The following is an 8,976-nucleotide window of genomic DNA, read 5'->3' as shown; positions in this document are numbered from 1 at the left end:
GTGAGATCATGACCTGAGCTGAGGTCGGACGTTCAACCGACTGAGCCACCCAGGCGCCCCCTCTTCAAAATATTGTCAAACAGAAATAGGACCATGCTGTATTGATGTTTTGATTTTCTTTAATTGACTTAATGGGTTTTTAAACAATTTTTTAAAGTTTATTTTTGAAAGAAAGAGAGAGAGAGAGAGAGAGACCGTGAGCAGGAGAGGGGCAGAAAGAGGGCGACAGAGGATTCGAAGCAGGCTCTGTGCTGTCAGCACAGAGCCCGATGCGGCCTCGAACTCGTGAACCATGAGATCATGACCTGAGCCCAAATCAAGAGTTGGCTGCTTAACCCACTGAGCCACCCAGGTGCTCCTTCATAGTTTTAATAATAGATTCATAAATGCATATTAATAGGGAAGTTTAGATAATACAGAGAAAGTTACAGTTAACTTTGCCTGCCACCCCCATTCCCTGATTTTAGTCTCAGAGGAAACCATGTTAAAAATGTTATTTGTATTCTTCCAGGCCTTTCTGCATTCACCTGTGGCAACATACCTTCCCGCCAGCTTTGTACGTGTGGCTAGTTAACTCTCTCCCTCCGTCTATACTGGTATTTATATAGATTTTGGATTTCTTTGATTACTAGAGTGATTGAATATTTTTGTGTGTTCACTGAGAATTATTTTTTTCCTTTACTTATTATAGATATGAATCCTGTAGGTGTTGAAAACTTTAACCATTTGTTGCAGGTAATCTTTACTTTGATTCGCACTGAGATATTTTTTTTTTTTTTTTAATTTTTTTTTCAACGTTTATTTATTTTTGGGACAGAGAGAGACAGAGCATGAACGGGGGAGGGGCAGAGAGAGAGGGAGACACAGAATCGGAAACAGGCTCCAGGCTCTGAGCCATCAGCCCAGAGCCCGACGCGGGGCTCGAACTCACGGACCGCGAGATCGTGACCTGGCTGAAGTCGGACGCCTAACCGACTGCGCCACCCAGGCGCCCCCTGAGATATTTTATAAAATAAAAAAAAATAATTATTAAAAAAAGACAGAAATGGGGGCGCCTGGGTGGCTCAGTCAGTTAAGCGTCTGACTTCGGTTCAGGTCATGATCTCACGGCTCGTGAGTTCAAGTCCTGCGTCAGGATTTGTGCTGACAGCTCAGAGCCTGGAGCCTGCTTCCGATTCTGTCTCCCTCTCTCTCTGCCCCTCCCCTCCTCACACTCTGTCTCTCTCAAGAATAAATAAACATAGGGGCGCCTGGGTGGCGCAGTTGGTTAAGCCTCCGACTTCAGCCAGGTCACGATCTCGCGGTCCGTGAGTTCGAGCCCCGCGTCAGGCTCTGGGTTGATGGCTCGGAGCCTGGAGCCTGTTTCCGATTCTGTGTCTCCCTCTCTCTCTGACCCTCCCCTGTTCATGCTCTGTCTCGCTCTGTCCCAAAAATAAATAAACATTGAAAAAAAAATTTAAAAAAAAAGAATAAATAAACATTAAAATATTTAAAAAAAGAAGACAGAAATGTACAGTGTATACAGTACAAATCCCCTCTATTGGAAGGATGGAGTTGTAGCGTTCTTTTCACCTCCTTTCCCCCTTTCTGTCCTTCCTGTTAAGGTCATAGTCATTTCAGTGTACCGTATCAAAGTTTTGTTTTGAGAAGTGGTCAATTTTAGCAGATCTAGAATGGAGACAAGACCAATTTTGAGTTGCCAGCATTGGGATGGGTAGAGAAGTGGAAAGGATCCAGGGGAGGTTGTGCGAAGGAGATCAGAGATTGAGGGTCCAAAGGAAGGAGGGACTGCCAAACGTCCAGCTGAGAGAAATTCTATATGGACTGAAGGAAGAACACAAAGAAGTGTTTCTCTCATCTTCTGGATGCCATGTCTGCCTTGACTGGTTGAAAAGGTTGAAAACTGGTTGAGAACCTCGTTTTCCTTCGTATGGTCCTTGACCTGATGCCCTTCCAAATGGGCAGGTTCTGTCCTGAGCGTGAAGCTGCCTCTAGGTGTTGTTTCTGCAGTTACCTTGTGCTGTTGATGATTCTTCTTCTCCTCCTGTGGGGGAGTCAGAGGGAGAGGACACAGCCTGAGCGGTTTCTGTTTTATTAAAAAAAAAATATTCCCTGGCTTGACACACTGAGGTTATAGAACATGAACCCAAGGGCTCTCTCACAGCCCATTTTTGCTCTCTGAGGAAGCACCACGAGGCTTCCTCCCCTGCAAATGCTGTGATGTTCCTCATATCTCAACACCAGCTCCCCAGCCCCCTGGCCCTGTGTTCAACTAAACTGATCTGCTTGTAGTCTCCAGGACACCTATGTATTCTTTCTTGTCACCTGATTTTCATACATTTCCCTAACTCTGGCTTGGGCGTCATCATTCTCATGATCATAAACTATTAGTTCTGGCCTCTCAGTTCAGTTATCCTTTGTTCCAAGTAGCCTTTAGGACCAGTTCCTTTCTTTCCATGCCCAACATGCGCACACACACACACACACACACACACACACACACCCAGTCTGGGTTATGTACCCCTTTCTATGCACTTCAAAAACACTCTTGACCTACCCACCACAGCACCAATCTCACTGTATTATATTTCTCTATCAGAGCTGTCTCCCTGAATAGCAGTGAGTTCCCTGAGCATGCCTATCTTATCTCCTTATCTCCTTTGATGTACACAGCACCTGGCACACAATAGTTACCCAATAAATGTTTAAATATTTGTTAAATAAATGGATGAAAAACGTAAATGATATTTATAAATTCTTGTGTGAATTACCGTATTCTAGTTAATCCTTTTTCAATAGATAGCACACAAATAAACTCAAGTGTTGACTTTATGCAAAGTTTAAAATCTGAATAGACTTGTAATTGGTAAAAGACTGCTACAATGGCTATCAAAAAAAAAAAACAAACCCTTGCATTGTTGTGCATCTCTTACTTGTTGGGATTCTTTTTAGCATAAATATAGACTTGGGGACTTCTGCTTCCAGCCAAGAGGTAGGAATAGAACCAGATCTGCCCTCTCGCCTGAAACAACTCTCCTGCCCCAACTGCCCCAAATTAAAAGATAAAATGTTTGAAGCAGTGATTTTCAAGATACTGGACATTGGACAATAAAGAACAGTGATTCTCAAGAGACAGAAAAAAATATATAAAACGATGAGGTGAGCCTATGACTGCCCCAGATTACTACCATGAGAGGGTATTGAGGTCACAGCCCAGGGAAAGGGAACCCAGGCAGAACCCTAGGGACTTCTGAGTTGAGCAGACAGAGCTGAAAGTCTGGGGAAACCAAAGTTGCGGTTCACAGAGAAGGCAGTTGCACAGAGAAAAGATCCAAAATTCTTCAGCAGATTGCCTTGAGTATTCAGGAGAATATTGACCAACATATGCATGTAAGGAAACTATGTGAAGTTGGGGAGAGAACTATGCAAAAGGATGAGAGGGAACGGCACTAATCTCATTGTACTATATTTTTCAGGCCTACACAAAGCTGGGAATAGGACTTGCTCCCACCAGCAGTGCTGAAAGACCCCACAGTTCTCTGGGTGTTGGGTGCAGTATTCTGAAGGGTCTTGCCCAGCAGTAGAGAATACCTACCTTTTGATTAAGCATGGCTATGGCCCTGCCTAACTGATCTTAAAAGTAAGACTCAAAAGGACCAAACTGTTGACAGGTAACTTAACTGCATCCCCAAACAATGCTCAAAAATACTTACTGTAGTACAAACATACCCAGCGTACAACAAGGAAAAATTTACAATGTCTGGCATCTGGTCAGAGATTATCAGACACACATAGAAGCAGAAAAATATGGCCAATAATGAGGAGGAAAATCAATTAATCAAAACTCACCCAGAATGGACACGAACATTAAAATTCGCAGAAAATAATATTAAAACAATCATCATAATTTGTATCCCATAACTCAAAAAGTTAAGTGGAGACATATAAGATATAAAAAATATCCAAGTCAGAATGCTAGAGATGAACACTTCAATGCCTGAAATGAAAAAATACCCTGAAAGGATTCATAGCAGATTAGTTAGTTTAGAAGGAAAGGTTGTTACATTTGAGGACACGGCAATAGAAGTTACCTACAAGGGAACCAAAAATAAAAATTTGAAGAGAAAATGAACAGAGCCTCAATGAGTTGAAGAACAAGTTTAAGTGGCCTGATCTACATGTAATTAGAGTTTCCGAAGGAGAGACACAGAAGAAATATCTGAATATACATTGGCAAAAATCCCCCAAGTTTGTTAAATATGCTAACCTGTGCATCCATAAAGTTCGATGATGCGCAGGAACAAGAAACATGAAACGAACCACATCATGGCACTTCATGTTCGAATTGGCCCAAACTAGTGACAAAGAGAAAATCTTAAAAGTAACCGGAGAAAGCAATCACATTACCTACAAATAAAACAAGGATAACAGAGATTTTCTCACAGAAAGTAATGGAAATGAGAAGATGGTACAGCAGTGTATTTAAAATATTAAAAGAAAGGGGCGCCTGGTGGCTCAGTCTGTTGAGTGTCTGACTCCTGATTTTGGCTCAGATCATGGATCCCAGGGTCATGGGATTGAGCCCCACATTGGATTCCATGCTGAGCAAGGAGCCTGCTTACGATTCTCTCTCTCTCTCTCTCTCTCTCTCTCTCTCTCTCTCTCTTTCCCTTGGTCCCTCCCCTGCATGCACATGGTGCATGCACTCTCTCTAAAATTAAATTAAATTAAAAAAATTTAAATATATTAAAAGAGAACTATTTTAAAGATTTTATTTATTTATTATTTTTTTAATTTTTTTTTAACGTTTATGTATTTTTGAGACAGAGAGAGACAAAGCATGAACGAGGGAGGGTCAGAGAGAGAGGGAGACACAGAATCGGAAACAGGCTCCGGGCTCTGAACAGTCAGCATAGAGCCCAACGCGGAGCTCGAACTCATGGACCGCGAGATCGTGACCTGAGCCAAAGTTGGACGCTTAACCGACTGAGCCACCCAGGCGCCCCAAAGATTTTATTTTTAAGTAATCTCTATACCCAATGTGGGATTCAACTCACCATCCTGAGATCAAGGATTGCAACTCTTGATTTTGGCTCAGGTCATGATCTCAAGGTTTGTGGGACTGAGCCCCATGTTGGACTCTGCACTGAGCATGGAACCTGCTTGAGATTCTCTCTCTCCCTCTCTCTCTCAAAATAAATAAATACACATTAAAAAAAAAAAAAAGAGTTACTTGCTCTGCCACCTGAACCAGCCAGGCGCCCAAGAAAAACATTTTAATTTACAATTCTACACACAGTGAAAACATCTTTCAGAAACAAAGGTGAAATAAAGACTTTCCAGAGATACAAAAGCTGACAAAACATTCATTATCAGTAAGAATGTTCCAAGAAGTCCTTTGGTATTTATATGATATCCAATAGAAATATGAGTCTACCTGAAGCAATGAAAAATACCAGAAAAGGTAACTACATAAATAAAAGCTTTTTCTTCTTATTTAAATCTCTTTTTAAAATATTCTACCACGTTAAACAGAAATAATAATAACATGCTGTAGGGTTTGTAACAAAAGTGGAAATGAAATGTGTGACACAATTGCATCCAGGCTGAGAGGGGAGAAATACTCTTGTAAGGTTCTTATACCATATGTGAAGTAGTGAAACGTGGTTTGAAAGTAGAAAGTTACTACTTTCTTGAAAGTAGAAAGTTAAAAGATGTGTACTATAATTATTAAAATAACACAGCAGTTATAGTTAATAAGCCAACAAAAGAGGTAAAAGGAAGTCATTAAAATACAATTAATATATAAGAAGGAGAAAAATGGAAAGAGAAAAACGGGGGGGGGGAATAAAAAACAAATAATAGCAAAATGAGGTCAATACAAATGTAATACATGTCAATACATTTAAATGTAAATGGCCTAACGCCCCAAATAAAAGGCAGAGATTATCAAATTAGATAAAAAGGCAAGGCTCATATGTTACATACAAAAAGCCCATTTTAGATATAATAATCTAACTAGATTAAAAGTAAAACAATGAGGAAATACCATGCTAACACCCATCAAAACAGTGCTGGAGTAGCGATGTTAATATCAAAGTATATTTCAGAATAAAGAATATTACTAGGGTAAACAGAGGGACTATGTAATGAGCTTGTTCATCAGTAGGATGTAACAAACCTAAAAATACATGCTCCTGATAGCAGACTTCGAAATTCCATGGAGCAGGGGCACCTGGGTGGCTCAGTTGGTTAAGCATCCGATTTCAGCTCAGGTCATGATCTGGTTCGTGAGTTTGAGCCTGGCATCTGGCTCCGTCTCTCCCTGCTCCTCCCCCACTCACGCTTTGTCTCTCTTTGTCTCTCAAAAATAAATAAACATTGAAAAAACAAAGAAAATACATGGAGTAACAAATGATAGAATGTAAGAGAAATGGAAAAATCTACAATTATGTTTGTGTTGATAACTGATAGAACAAGTGGACACATCAGTAAAAATATTGCAGGCTTAGGGCGCCTGGCAGACTCCGTTGATAGAGTGTGTGGCTCTTGATCTTGGGGTTTTATTTTATTTTTATTTTTTTTTCAACGTTTATTTATTTTTGGGACAGAGAGAGACAGAGCATGAACGGGGGAGGGGCAGAGAGAGAGGGAGACACAGAATCGGAAGCAGGCTCCAGGCTCTGAGCCATCAGCCCAGAGCCTGACGCGGGGCTCGAACTCACGGACCGCGAGATCGTGACCTGGCTGAAGTCGGACGCTTAACCGACTGCGCCACGCAGGCGCCCCGATCTTGGGGTTTTAAATTCAAGCCCCGCATTGGGTGTAGTGATTACTTAAATAAATAAACATATTTTTAAAAAAGAAAATAGAAGGCTTGACCACCACTATCAACTGGTTAGACCTAATTGCGCTTACAGAACACTCAAAAACAAAGACAGGTTAAAGAGTCTTTTAAAGTACGTATAAAACAATGATCAAGGCAGATCATATTCTGAGGCATTAAACAAATCTCAAAAAATTTAAAGGGTTCAAGTCAAACAAAGTATGTTCTTGAGCTGCAACGGAATTAAGTTAGAAATCAATAATAGGAAGATATCAGGAGAATTCCCCAATACTGGAAAATAAATAATATACTTCCAAAAAACACGAGTCAGATAAATAAGAATGCATTTTGAACTGAATAAAAATGAAAATGCAACATGAATGAATTTGTGAGATAATTGCTAAAGCAGTACTTGGGGAAATTTACAACATGAAATACATATATTAGATAAAGGAAAAGTCTCAAATCAATGACATCAGTTTTTTACCTTAGGAAATGAGAAAAAAAAATGAACAAATTAAATTTAAAATAAGCAGAAGAAAGGAGATAATAAAGATCAGAATGGAAATTAATGAAACAGAAAATATAATAACAATAGAGAAAATTAATTAAACCGTAAGTTAGTTTTTGTTTTATTTGGTGGGGAGAGAAAATCAATTTTATTTTGTTTTATTTGTTTTATTTGCTGGGGAAGAAGTCAATAAAATTTATAAACTTCTGCCAGATTGATCAAGAAAAAAAGAAAACACACAAATTACCAATGTAAAAAATGAGATCGTTGACATCACTAGAGTCCACAAATATTAGAAAAGATAATAAGGGAATATAACATTATGACCATAAATTTGACAGATTAAATATTGTCCAGTTTCTGGAAGGATACAAACTTCCAGGGGCGCCTGGGTGGCTCAGTCGGTTAAGCATCTGACTTCGGCTCAGGTCACGATCTCATGGTCTGTGAGTTCGAGCCCCTCATCGGGCTCTGTGCTGACAGCTCGGAGCCTGGAGCCTGCTTTGGATTCTGTGTCTCCCTCTTTCTCTCTGCTCCTCCCCTGTTCATGCTCTGTCTCTCTCTGTCTCAAAGATAAATAAACATTAAAAAAAAAAAAAAAAAGTTCCAGAGCTCACTCAGAAAGAAACAGATAACCTCAACATGCCTGTATCTATGAAAACAGTCAGGTTGGTAGTTAAAAATATTCCCTCAAAGAAAACTTCAGGCCCAGATGGCTTCACTGGTAATTCTAGCAAGCAGTTAAGGAAAAAATACTACCAATTTTACACAAACCCTTCCAAGAAGTTCTTTTGAACCTTGAGATAAATTTTTTAAAGTCTAAATAAATGGAGAGACACAACTTGTTTATAGTCAGAAGATTCGATATTGTTAAAATGTAAAATTTTCCCCAAATCTGTAGCTTCATTTCAATCCAATCCCAATCAAAATTGAAGCAGACTTTTTTTTTTTTTCAGAATTTGATAAGATTATTCTAAAATTTATATGGGGGTGCCTGCGTGGCTCAGTCAGTTAAGCATCTGACTCTTGATTTTGGCTCAGGTCATGATCTCACGGTCTGTGAATTCAAGCCCCACACTGGGCTCTGCACTGGGGCGTGCCCCTCCCCTGACTTGTGCACACACACTCTCTCTAAAAAAAAAGACATAAAATTTATATGGACATGGAAACAATCTTGAAAACCAAAACAACTTTGAAAACCAAGAATCAAATCAGAAGGCTAACACTTCCTTATTTCAAGACTTACAAAGGTATGGTAATCAACACATCAACAGATAGAGAGATCAGTGAGATGCGAAATAGAGTCAGCGTCAGATCCACGCATATACGGACAACTGATTCTTATCAAAAGTACAAAGGCAAATCGGTGGAGAAAGGACAATCTTTTCAATCAGTGGTTCTAGAACAATTGGATAACCATCTGCAAAATATGAACTTCCACCCATACATGTATCGTCAAGTTGACTCAGGATGGAACCTAAAATCTTTTTTTTTAATTTTTAATTTTATTTATTTATTGACTTTTTAAATTTACATCCAAGTTAGTATATAGTGCAACAATGATTTCAGGAGTAGATTCCTTAATGCCCCTTACCCATTTAGCTCATACCCCCTCCCACAACCCCTCCCGTAACCCTCA

At 39.7% G+C, this 8,976-nt stretch overlaps 1 pseudogene; it reads left to right on the top strand.

Annotated features, from left to right (window-relative positions):
* The first annotated feature begins 1,961 nt into the window (after window positions 1–1,961).
* On the top strand, window positions 1,962–2,079 carry LOC123582385 (annotated as a pseudogene).
* The last annotated feature ends 6,897 nt before the right edge of the window (window positions 2,080–8,976 follow it).

This window comes from Leopardus geoffroyi, chromosome A1 (assembly GCF_018350155.1).
Source record: "Leopardus geoffroyi isolate Oge1 chromosome A1, O.geoffroyi_Oge1_pat1.0, whole genome shotgun sequence".
NCBI lineage: Eukaryota > Metazoa > Chordata > Mammalia > Carnivora > Felidae > Leopardus > Leopardus geoffroyi.
Note: the sequence above shows the minus strand (reverse complement) of the source record. Positions and strands in the feature narration are given on the sequence as shown.